At 40.6% G+C, this 12,012-nt stretch overlaps 1 protein-coding gene across 1 annotated transcript in view; it reads left to right on the forward strand.

Annotated features, from left to right (window-relative positions):
- Positions 1-12,012, forward strand: part of LOC108624714 (neuroligin-4, Y-linked-like) — a gene marked incomplete at its 3' end in the record, with an annotated part of 60,945 nt that overhangs the window by 24,109 nt on the left and 24,824 nt on the right. The window contains exon 2 of the mRNA XM_018024189.1: positions 4,985-5,146. The remainder of the gene's footprint in view (positions 1-4,984; positions 5,147-12,012) is intronic.

Raw genomic sequence — 12,012 nt, forward strand, 5'->3', positions numbered from 1 at the left:
GGGATTGACTGTATAGCCAATACATCCTTAAAACCGGTTCGGGCCTTATCTTGGAAAACCGACCCCTTGTAAGAATAGTGTAATTTATGACCAAGGCCTCTAGAATTGCCTTGTGAAAAACGTTGGACAGAACTACGTCTTCTTACAAGTGAAGATTAATTTTTGTTATACTAGTTGTGTAAATAATTGAACAATTTCTATAAAATAAACGAGCAGAGAGTAGCGTAATAAATATTTTTGGTGGACCTCGCACGCGATTACTTGCGGTACATCTTTTGAGGAACTCGTGACGCAGTGGTATAGGAACACGTGAATCAGACGCGAGAGAAATTCTGTCCACGTTTTACGGGGCTTCACTTTTACGTCTTTTTTTTTTCTTTTGCCGTGGCGACCTGGAATTCCGAAGTCCTGCTCGAGCTGCCTTTTCATTTAGAATTTAATGTTTCAGCTGGTTCCTCTCGCTCCCGGCCGCTGTTTCCGCTGACGGGTTCCACGAACCCCCGTCGGCGGGAAACGGGGTCGGCGGTATAAAAGATATTGTAGAAGAACAAAAGATAGAGGGAAAGACGTGGAGTAGAACCGAGGAAAGAGTCGTTGAGAAACTTTTTATCGGAGGCGGGAGGGGTGATCCGAGCGGACATTCCCGTGATCGATTTCGTCGATCGATGAACCGCACCCCCTCGAGTCCCGCGTAGCTTCCGTGTCTTTTTTAACAGCGGTCGACCTAACTGCTATTTCACTTTATTGTCGAAGCGTACGCTGAATTTATATCCGAACTTATCTACTTTTTACGTCGATCCTCAAAACCGTGCCGATTGAAACATAGTCAGTGTCATTCACCGTATGTTACGTTCACTGCACCAGATTTCTCCGATCAGTGTTAAATAAAAATTCTCACAACAAAAAAGTCGTTCACGTTTACATTCTCTTATTTAAAATTCAGTAAAAAAAAAATCACTGAAACTTTCTAATCAATTACCATAAAAATCTATGAGCCATTGATAATTGCCGTAAGAAATGTTATTATTATTTTTATTATTATTGTCTGTGTATCGGAGGACACCGATTGGCTATTAGTTGCACGAGAATAGGAGTCGAGGAGCGCATAATTATATCCATTGTCGCCGATTCTCCGCCATTGAAACGCGATTAGGCACCAAATCGATACGGTAATGATTGGCTCTCGCGGGCGTGTATCGAATTGCCGGTGGCGCGTACATAGAAATTTAGACCGTAGACAATATATAATAGCTGATACACACTTACAGTTACGGGTTTGGAACGGTTGTTTTCGCGATAGAGGTATACCAATAATCGTACCTTTTATTTACCCGGAATGGCTCGTCCGAGGACGAGAACGCGCGCTGATTTCGCGTCGCGAAATGATTCTCCGATACGGTTACGAGCAGATTCCCTCCGATTGTTCGCCGCGCAACGTCCGTTTAAAGACATTACCAGATTTCTATTTCGACATCACACTAATAGACCGGATATCCGACCGGCGGATCTGTTAAATTCATTGGAAAACTCTTTTCAATACGTACTTAGTATTACTTGTACGAATACATTAGAATTAATCATGACGATTGACATAATTAACTCAGCGACGAACACCCTAAATTTATCTTATTCGTCTTATCCAAAATTCTTTATTATGCAAAATTGCAGATTTCTATTACACATGCTTGCATGCAGAATTAAACCGTCTAATAAAGTCCTGGAGTTTCAACTTGTATTTGTTAGAAAATTTAGAATTTAACGATTGTAACAGCAGAAGTGGGCCATGTGTATTTTGTTAAGGAGCTTTCTCTTTTTACGGGGAGAAACTCTTCAAGGCCAAGATGCCATAAACAAGGGTTGCTAAGGAGCCATAGTGACGTTGGGGCCTAATGGCCCAAGAAACCGGTTGGAAAAACGCTTCTGTACGAACCGTGGTCGTGTAAGCACGTCAAATAAACGTAGAGTTCAATTTTATTCGATGTATCAATCGTGGTTTTATATTATTGTAACTTACGACCTATTCCTGTTTCTTTACATATTTAATTCCAAACTTCGAATCGAACATTTCTTGGCTATCAATTTATTTGCATTATTATACAATTTTTTTAATTATTATTACAACTGAACTAAAATTTGAAATTAACATCGATTTTACTATAAATCCTTGGAAAATCATTTGGGTGCATTCAACGTTTTATAAATACATATTACACGAAATGTAATATTAATTACCATACGAATTAATATACCCATCATCCCTTGAAACATCCTATTAAATATTTAATCAAGGATCAAAGCAATTATGATATTAAATATTGAATTAATTCTTATTATAAAGCAGCTGAAATGGGTGGAACAATTCGACGGAATTCTCTGCGAACAAGCCTGAGATATGGACACGTAAAGAAGAAATATTAGCAGAAAAATAAAAAAAAGAAGTTGCACCGTCTTACGATGGCTGCCCTCGCGCTTTTATTCACGGCCGTAAAACAGGCTTAGCACGTCGCTCGGGCCGGTTTAAGAACGACCGGAGAATACGTCGAATGAATTGTAACTTGATCCAACATCAATATTGATTAAGTGCACGACGAGGGAAAAGTGTAACATCGCACCTCGCGATGGCTGATAGATAATGCTCGGATTAAATCCGAAGTGCCCTTAACTGATGTGTCTACTGTGTCTAGCACGAGATTGCTTCTTGGATCGAAAATGAAAGAAGCTCAAGACTGCTCGATCAAAGTCGACCAATCAAATGAGCCGATCGATGGAGGATAAAAATGGACCGTAAAAATAGGATTTCTATGCAGAATAAAATAAATCCGCAGTCTAATAATAAATGATATTTCAGATCTGTAGAATTTATAACATATTTTCTATAAAAATTCGCGGTCTGATCAGCAGCTATGCTTATTTGTCCTGCGTTGGCGAGATTCGTTTTTACTAAAACACAGGCAAACAGAACAGCGATCGATCGGACGGCGTATCATTTATTTGCATAGCTAAAATAATATTAGATTGGCCGTCATTATTGATGAGCAACCGTGCGTCATTTGATCCCGATTCAATTTTCATTTCGCCGCACGTGGAAAATTTCGCGTAAAGGCGAGAGGAGCTTCTCTGTGGGAACTTACGCGGAGTCCGAACAATTTCGAAACACGGTCGTCGGTATCGGATAATCCGGAATCCCGTACCCGTCGCCTCTATCGTCGGCCCGGAAACTCCCGCACGTAGGGCGGAAGTTCGCGCGCCAATAATAATCCGCGCGTTACGCAAACTCCGTCGGCCGCGCGGATCGCGTACGTTTCACGGTCTTCGTGCCGCGCCATAAAGGAAGCTTATGCGGCACGAAACTTTCCGGCGACGACCGATATCAATTTGCTTAACGACAGCCAAGTTTTCGAGTCGCGTTCCGAGCTGCATACGACAGCGTGTACGCTCGGCGCGACGCCGAACCAGATCGACCCGATACGCGTATCGAGCTTAAAGTCTACTGAGGAACAGATGCAATTTTCACGATCAATTTCCCAATACGTGATCATAAAAAAAAGTAATAGGAAGATAGTTTCGAGCTCGAAATAACTGACTATGAAATATTGTAATAAATCATTAAATATATTAATATGTACTAAGTCATGTGAACCGGATTGTGTATACGATTGCAGATGTAACGATGATACACAACATGATACGTAACTGTGATACCCAATATCGACAGGCGAACGGTGATACGAGGAATGCAAGTGGATACGAGGTTTTAGATAAATCGCATCGGAATCGTAACACGCGGAATTACTACGCGTTCGGAGTTACGGCGAGTCGCAATGCGTTTATTCGACCACGGCAGGCTACTGGCGAATGCAATTTTGACACCGTTCCGGTAGTCCGGTTCTAATTTCCTTCGAGGCTCGCTGAGAGGCCTCGTAACTTATACGACTACTTGCATCCCTCCATGGTTTACGACCCCTCGTAACGTCTTCTTCCTTCCCTAACAGATGAACGTTGCAGCCAAGACGTTTATATCTCATTTCATCAATTTTATTGCTGTAATTAAACGACGTTTCGACCTCCCCTGCTCGTGATCGATAAGACCAGAATCATTTGAAGTTATCCAGCTAAATCTTTCATTTCTGTTTTATTAAAGAAAAACAATTCCTGCAGAGATTTAATATCCTTGGATACAAAATCATTGGATTTCCTTTGCAAAGAATTAACCCAGAGCGATTGTATGATACAAAAAATTGCATAGAATTCTCTGTAAATATGTTTTGGTTAACAGTGAATAATGTAGAAGCTAAGGAAACGTGAAATTTAGTTGAAAGTTTCTAAACAGATTCGATGGCGAGCGAGGGGGCATTGTTTTCGACTTCCCATTATAAGCTCGTTTTGAACCGTTGTTGGCGAGTGGCCGGTTCCTTTGTCGGAACTTTCGAGTCGTACTCCTCCTCACGTCGCCACGGCGACGACGACGGGGACGTAACAAAGTGCCGTGGCACGGTGAGTTTGTTACCGTCGACGCGACGCCTCTTGAACGCGTTAAAATTGCACGTGTCTCAGAAATTCGTCGGTGTAATTTAAACGTGTAAGAGAGAGAGAGAGAGAGAATCTCGCGCTCTAGGAATTACATGGAAAGCCTTTCTTTAGTGGAAACGTTGACGAAATCACGAAATCTGATTCGTCGACGGAAAAACAGGAAGGTGGAAATTGATGTTCTAATTGAAAGCAATTTTCAGTTCCTCGGTTTCACACAACTGTTCGACGTAATTAATAATTAAGAGGATTTTTGAGAACTTGTGTTTTTGTCCCAAAAGCATTTCGATGTCAATAAAATAATTCATCCTCGAAGAAATAGAAAATGTAACGAAATTTCAATGGCTTTTAACTAAACACTAAAAATATAATTGATCACTTTATGGCAATCGGAACAACTGGAAAGGTTGTTAAAATAGATTTCACTGGCTAACAAGCGTTTCATTTCTGATCGCAGGGTTCACGGGTAAGGGCCGTGTCGAGTAGATAGGACGTTTAATTCCTGGCGTACAGGACAGCCGGTAGCGGAGGGAAATCCACGGATTATTTCTCATGTCTGGCACGTCCGCGCGGCGCAGGATGGACACCGAGGAAGCTTTATGAATCGGGCGCGACGCCGGTAAGTGAAGCGTTTATTTCTGTCTTAATCGGTCCGTTTGTCACCGGTGATAAACCGGGGCCTCCTCGTCTTCGCCCGCAAGCCCACCAGACAAGTGTCCATTCATTCCCGGGGAGCCGAAATGAGTCGGGTAGTAAATTTTCCCACTGTGCGATTTTCTTTGCACCTTGGAAAGGGCCATGGAAAATTGCGTCCCTTCAGACAGAACCGCGATGGATCGCTTCCGTGCATTCCCTCGTTTCGCACGCGAATCTACATACGATTCGTCTTGTTTCTATCCCTTCACAAGGAAGTCCAATCGATTTTCATTTAAAATTCTACTCGGTCTTTTAATAAAGAAGTTCGATACTAAAAATCTGCTGCTTTCACGCATTCGAAAAGAAATTGGAACTTCACCAGAATACATCAAAAGCAAGTACATATTGAAATTGAATAAATGTAGATCTCGCGATAAGCCCTCAGAGTTGCTAAAACTATTCTTTGAATTTTCCTAGGACGTAAAATAAGCGTACTTACGCTTGTGGGTAATCAGTAGAAACACGTACGGCAAGTCAGCCGAGGTGCGACTGCAACAACTGTTAACTGCATAGATTGTGAACTTCGTCCGTAGTAAAACCCGTATAAATAACGGGAAGTTCGTGGCGTGTAGAGATAATAGCAAACGGGCCAAATGTGTTTTCGCGTACTTGGGTGACAATAGATAACCGTGCAAGTAGTACCGCTCGGTATAAGTCAGACGCGTGGTCGTTCCGGGACGTTACAAACTACTTCAGCCATTAAGCTTCTCGCGATCAGAATGCTCAATGTTTCTATCAATTGTTAGTCATTTTTGCATAAAATGATTATAATAAAAATCGTAGTTACAACCGCATTTAAGATGCGAGGACGTGTGCTCGTGCAACAGGTTACTATGAAATTTTTCAAGAAAATCTGGAGTCACGCGGTCGCGTCTGCTCTCAAAAATTTTTCCAATCTCGTCCAACTCGTAGCTTTGATAAGCATTTCAATATGTACTAAGCTCTTGATATTGTACAATTTTCTGTACAGAAACGCTTGGTAAAGTAGAGTCAGTTATTGATCTGTTTTTGAGAACGAGATGTTACGCAGTCCTCTGGTACAAGTGGCCGTAAACTTTTCATTACCAAGCTGATGAATAATGGACGCGAGTGTTACTTCATAAAGCCTGGGAGTGTCCCCTCGCTCTTTCGAGAGACGTAAAAGCCAGGGTAGAAAAGGGAGGACTGAATTGTCCCGTAAAGGATTATTTCTCGTGCTTGATAAACCGTCGAGCCACCGCAATGGAACTTCAACCGCGTTTATTAAAACAAAGTTAAATCCCGTAAGAATAGCCGGCCGCGCAGAACGAGCGAGAGAGAAAGAGAAAGAGAGTGAGAGAGAGAATCGAAAACAGGCGGACAGTAAATTTGCGTTATCTCCTCATCTCCTTGGAAATCCGCCCTCCCTCACTGAGTTGCGAGTTTGCCGAGGGAAACGCCGAGGAGAGGAAATTACGTCTGTAATATTACCTGTTATAGACTATTGGCCCTTATTCCGGTTTGAACGATAACTTCGTTCGATCTCAAATACCATTCGCCCCAGGAAATATGGAAGGTCTATCGGGAACCGTCTTTATCATTTTTCGGTCCCCATTCATGCCACATCGACTCTCAAACTATCCCCGAAAATCTCCCATACAAATATTTGTTGAAGTACTAAACCTTCGGAAAACGCTGCTGCTTCGCCTTTTCTTCCGGGATTAATACTCCTTTATTATATTTCCTTCGAACGATTTTATCAACCAACCAAGAAATGGGAAAACATTATCTTTCGATTAATATTCAAATTTAATATATAAATCCAAATTTAATATATAATATCCGTCACATTTTTATCCTCCGTATATAAGATCGCAAAATAATCTCGTGTAATTCTCCGAACTGTTGTAGCAAAGATAAGAATGTAAGGGGGACGTATAAGTTCACGTTGATTAGTCGATTGCAATGAAAGAAGGACAACAACGGGAAATAATAAAGACGGTTTAAAGCGGCGGTGGAATCTAATTTGCTGATACGACAAGAAGGAGATCCTAAATTGCCGGTAGAGGAGCGCAAAAAAGCAACGGCAATCGCGGGAAAATTGGAAATACCGCGGTCCAATCTCGGATCAAACCGTTCTGCGTTAAATCAAGATAAGGAGGTTCGGGGAATAGAGACGAACCCTTGAAATTTCTCTCAGCGTCACCGCAAATTTATCCACTGATCACCGGATCACTCGCGGTCCCTTCAATCGATTAAGACTTCCGTCAGAAGTAACGAAATTTCTATAGAAAAATCTCCCCCGTTTCTGGTTATATAATTAATTATTTATTACGTATGCAACAGCTTGCATTTCTCTTTGCTTGAAATTAGTCATCGTTGGCTTCTCGTATAATTTCGTACGGAAATGTTCAACTACGTGTAACTATTGTACTTCGTAATAATACGTAGTTCATATTAATACTGTAATCATTCAGTTGAATGACTTCATATGATCATGCCACAAGCGTTCTATGACTGTTCATATGTTCAATTGAACGAGAAACCAGGCATTTGCAATTATCATTTATGATTTCATTACACATGATTTAACAAGAACTCCACAATTTATTTTTATGTATGTTTAATTTTGGAATTAAGTATTTACCATATTCCCTTCTTATATCATTTATAATTTTATTACTTATATGATTTATATCTGTGATTTATTTTTATGTATGTATAATTTTGAAATAAAACATTTACCATCGTCCCTCCTTAAATCTCATTTATTCCTTGTTAACAATCATGAAATATATTGAGATCATTTAAATAAATCTCGTGAATTCCTGAGTTCTATTCCTAAACCTCGGTGAATTTTATTATTAATATAATAATATTAAAAGACATTTCCATTACGTGTTAAATAAAATAAAGAAATCCCACCCGAACAAAGAGTCGTAGCTTTTAATATTCCACGACCGAAGGTATAAAAATACGATAGAGGAGTTTTCTTTCAGTATCTATTTGCTGGGTATTCGCGAATCGAAAAATCCATACAGCGCGCGGTATATTAATATTTAATAATCGGAAAAGTAGAAAAGCTCGGCGAGATACGTTTCAGAACGCATGCATATTGCACGGGAAAAGACGCAGACTGCCACGGAGACGAGCGGGGGGGACGAACGGAGGTAGGAGGTATACAAATAGCGGGGACGTGCAAGCAGAGCTGAAAATATGAACCTTTTATTTTCGCGGTGTAGCAGCCAGATCGAAATATACGTACTTGAATTACTCATACGTTCTGTCTTCGGGAAGGTACACTGTCCCGCCGTTTTCTCTGTGCACGTGCGGCTCGCTTGAAAAATCGCTCTTATTTGCGGAGGAAAGTAGCGCGGAGAGGATCGCTCCTGTTGCAAAATAATAGAACTCGTGATATATTATCTCGCATCCTTTTTAATCCTAAACCAATGGAACCTATACTGCGACTTTCATGTTTCTCTCGGTACAATAATTCAGACAAATGTAGTATTACAACACGTTAATTAAAATAACAAATTAAATCCTTCGTCTGTGAACTTATTCCTTCACACATCACTCCATTGAGCTTCTAAAAGTTGTATACTCCTGATTAATACTGTTCGTGTTATTATACACTGGTTCATTAAATAGTAAGCATCCTTTCAAGAAATACGACCTCACGCGTTGCAATTTATCCCATGCATGCGAGGCAAAACATGATGAACAATTCACAAGGCGGTGTTCTCAGATCCAAAGGCGAAAATTTCTAATTACAATCAGCGGTACTCGAAACTCTCCCCTGTTCATTTAATTAAAAATTCAAATAATCGTTATTTCCAATTCTGTTTCTGCTTTCATTTATTCATACACCAAATTCAATATTTAATTATGCAATATCAATGACACGTTACTAACGAATTCTTATGGAATTAAATATGCATTTACTATGCAATGACAGTGATAGAAAAAATTCGTAACAATCTTATATTGTACTTGTTGCATCTGCCAGATATTCTATGCACTCTGAATCGCACACTGGCGTGGAACGATCGTGAAATACGAAATAAATTGAATCGGAGGAGTCCGAAGGGACCGGACATAAACGTTATCGTAAATTCATCAAGCCTTCGAAGAGCAACAAGAAGAAAGGGCCAGAAAGATCTCCGCCTGCTAGACTCACAATCAATCTCCCAACCCTTCTATTCCCCCTTTCTGTCCGAAAGCTCGACAAGTCCGCGAGTGGACAATGAATACTCTTTTCCCCAGGCCGAACCGTGAGAGGACTAAGAAAAAAAGGGAATGAAAGCACTAACAACCAAAAGTTTAAGCACAATCATTAATTCAAAGGAATTTCTTTTTATTCGAGACGATAATTTATAACATTTCTATGATGATTTGTTTATACAATTTACATAGCAATTTTTATTACGTTCTGGCCAAAGCGTTGTATCACATTTTCTGCACTTGGAGAAGAAAAAGAATTCCAATTCTACGAAACGTCTAAACTTTTGGGTGGCATTGTACAGGGGGGAGGGTTTGAAATAAGTAAAACAGCGGAGTGACCGGTTTCTCGAGACATTCTTTGGGCTTGTGTCGAATCGACACAACTTTTACTCGGGGGCAAACAAGACAATGTTTGCCGGGATCGACAAAGGAGTGGAGGCCCCGATAGAGAGCGACTGAGGGGGGACGTCGGGGGCGGTAAGTAGTTTCGAGACGTCGGAGTGCGTTTACACTGGGAACACGGTGTCGCTTTAACTACCATCGCCTCGTATAATCGAGCGACGCTCCCCTTTACTCTTCCCCGTCGTTCACCTTGCTCCCGTTTTCGGCGTTTGGTGTTAGTGAAATTCGAAGCTAAATGAGATTCCGCCCGATCCCGGGGTCTTACTTGGGACACTTTCACCCCGTTCAGGTGCCGGTAAATAGATTAAATTCGTCTCATCCTCGGAGGCCAGGCCGAGCTTCAACATTGACACAATGAACGGAGAACGGCTCATATGTAGTACAAGATTTAATTGAACCTTCCCAGTTACCAGTTCCTAACAGCGTTTAAGGAGGAGCCCGGAGCAGCCTGGGGGATATTTTAAATCCAATCGAAAACGACGAACTATACATACATAATTTTCGTTGGAATTATAAGAGCAACAGAATACGCCTTTCGTTAACGTGCAGCGTGGGATTAAAATGGATTAACGTCGAAGCATGCAAAACTGAATCTGCCTTTCATCTCAAAGGACATCGTTCTCTCACGTGACAAACGAGGCGGAAAGGACGAGAAGGGATTATTAATATGATTAAAATCTTAAAGGATCGTAGAAATGTCTTGCACCATAAGCCGAGTAATTCAAACGGGATTACATAAAAATCATTTTAAAACGGGCTGTAACGAGAATTATATTGCAACCGGATGGAAAGAATGGAACTGTAACCCTCCGGCCAACTATTATACTAATTGCTCCTGAAAAAGCTTCAGGAACATTACCCGATTGTTTTATAATTATTTTTTTACCTTCCAAATTCATCAGTTTTTTAATATGAAACGTCGTGAAGATTAAAAATTTTTAAATTCACTTTACTATTAATTTTCTCTTTTTAATATAAGAAATATCGTAGAATTGCAATGGCACGTATTAAATCCCAAGGAATTCGAGCATTATTTCGAGATGGCAATACTCTGTGGGAGTCACCTGTTTAACTAAAAGCCTAGATAGATAGCTACGGTAACAAAAGGCGTACGTAATATTAAAAACCTACACATCTGTCTTCGCTCTTCTCTTGCCCCTTGCGTGATACGCGATATTAAAAATTTCCCGAAACAGGAATTATTCAATGGGCGCCGATACCTCTTTATCCATTCCCTTTGGGTTATTTAGAAAATCGAACAGATATCGGCGACGTGACATCCCGAAGCGAAACGTTATTAATACCGTCGCATCCGAGGCTTGAAAGCGTACCAAGTGGAAATGGAAAACTCATAACCGGACGTCTTCCCTATTAAAAATCTACCTTTTCCACGAAATTATTGAAAATCGCACAGAGATGTATCTCCGCTCGCTTGTGTAAGCGAGATCAAAGGACGACATTAATGGAACATATGGACCGTCGATTTAAAATATATTTCACTGTTTCGCGAGTTGATCAAACGGACACGCGCGTCCCTATTTAATATCTCCGTTACGAGAATTGCAGGTACAGACAGGTCGTTAAAGCTCGACTCTGCAGCATGATTAAAAAGACTTTTTTCAATCAATAAGAATTGTTATTTGATGCGTATGACTTTTCTTCGATTTTATTCAATAATGCTTTATTTTAAGTGACAGTTTTTATTTACTCATTAAATAGAATCGATTCAAATGTAATATTAATTACAAAACATGTACCGTCATAATAATGAGAAGTTGAATAATATTCTATTTAATTAAAATGAAATGAAACGTTCTTGAACTAACAAATTCGTTATTCATATTCTAATAAAATCCTAAGCATTGAAATTCTGGTTGGTTCGAAAGCGGAGTTTCGTCAAAGGGTATGTTGACACGCATTAAAGAATGGGGAGGGTTAAACGCGAGCTAAGCCGTATTCAGTGGGAATCTCGGGGAAGTGGGCCAACGTGCAGCAAAGAGCATCAGACCTGTAAATTAAGCGACGTTCATTTCACGAGGGACACGGGCCCCGTGACAAATAAAAGTATCCGTGTTAAGTTTCAAACGGCTGAAACGAAACGTTACTCGTCCCGTCGTGCCATGAAAGGAGTTCATACGTGCGTGCTTGAGCGCGTGTAAAAATCGTACAGCTACGGGTTTCCAGAGATACACTGCCGTGTAAAAG

Source organism: Ceratina calcarata, unplaced genomic scaffold (assembly GCF_001652005.2).
Source record: "Ceratina calcarata isolate Rehan_Ccalc_2016 unplaced genomic scaffold, ASM165200v1 scaffold327, whole genome shotgun sequence".
In the NCBI taxonomy this organism is placed as follows: Eukaryota; Metazoa; Arthropoda; class Insecta; order Hymenoptera; family Apidae; genus Ceratina; species Ceratina calcarata.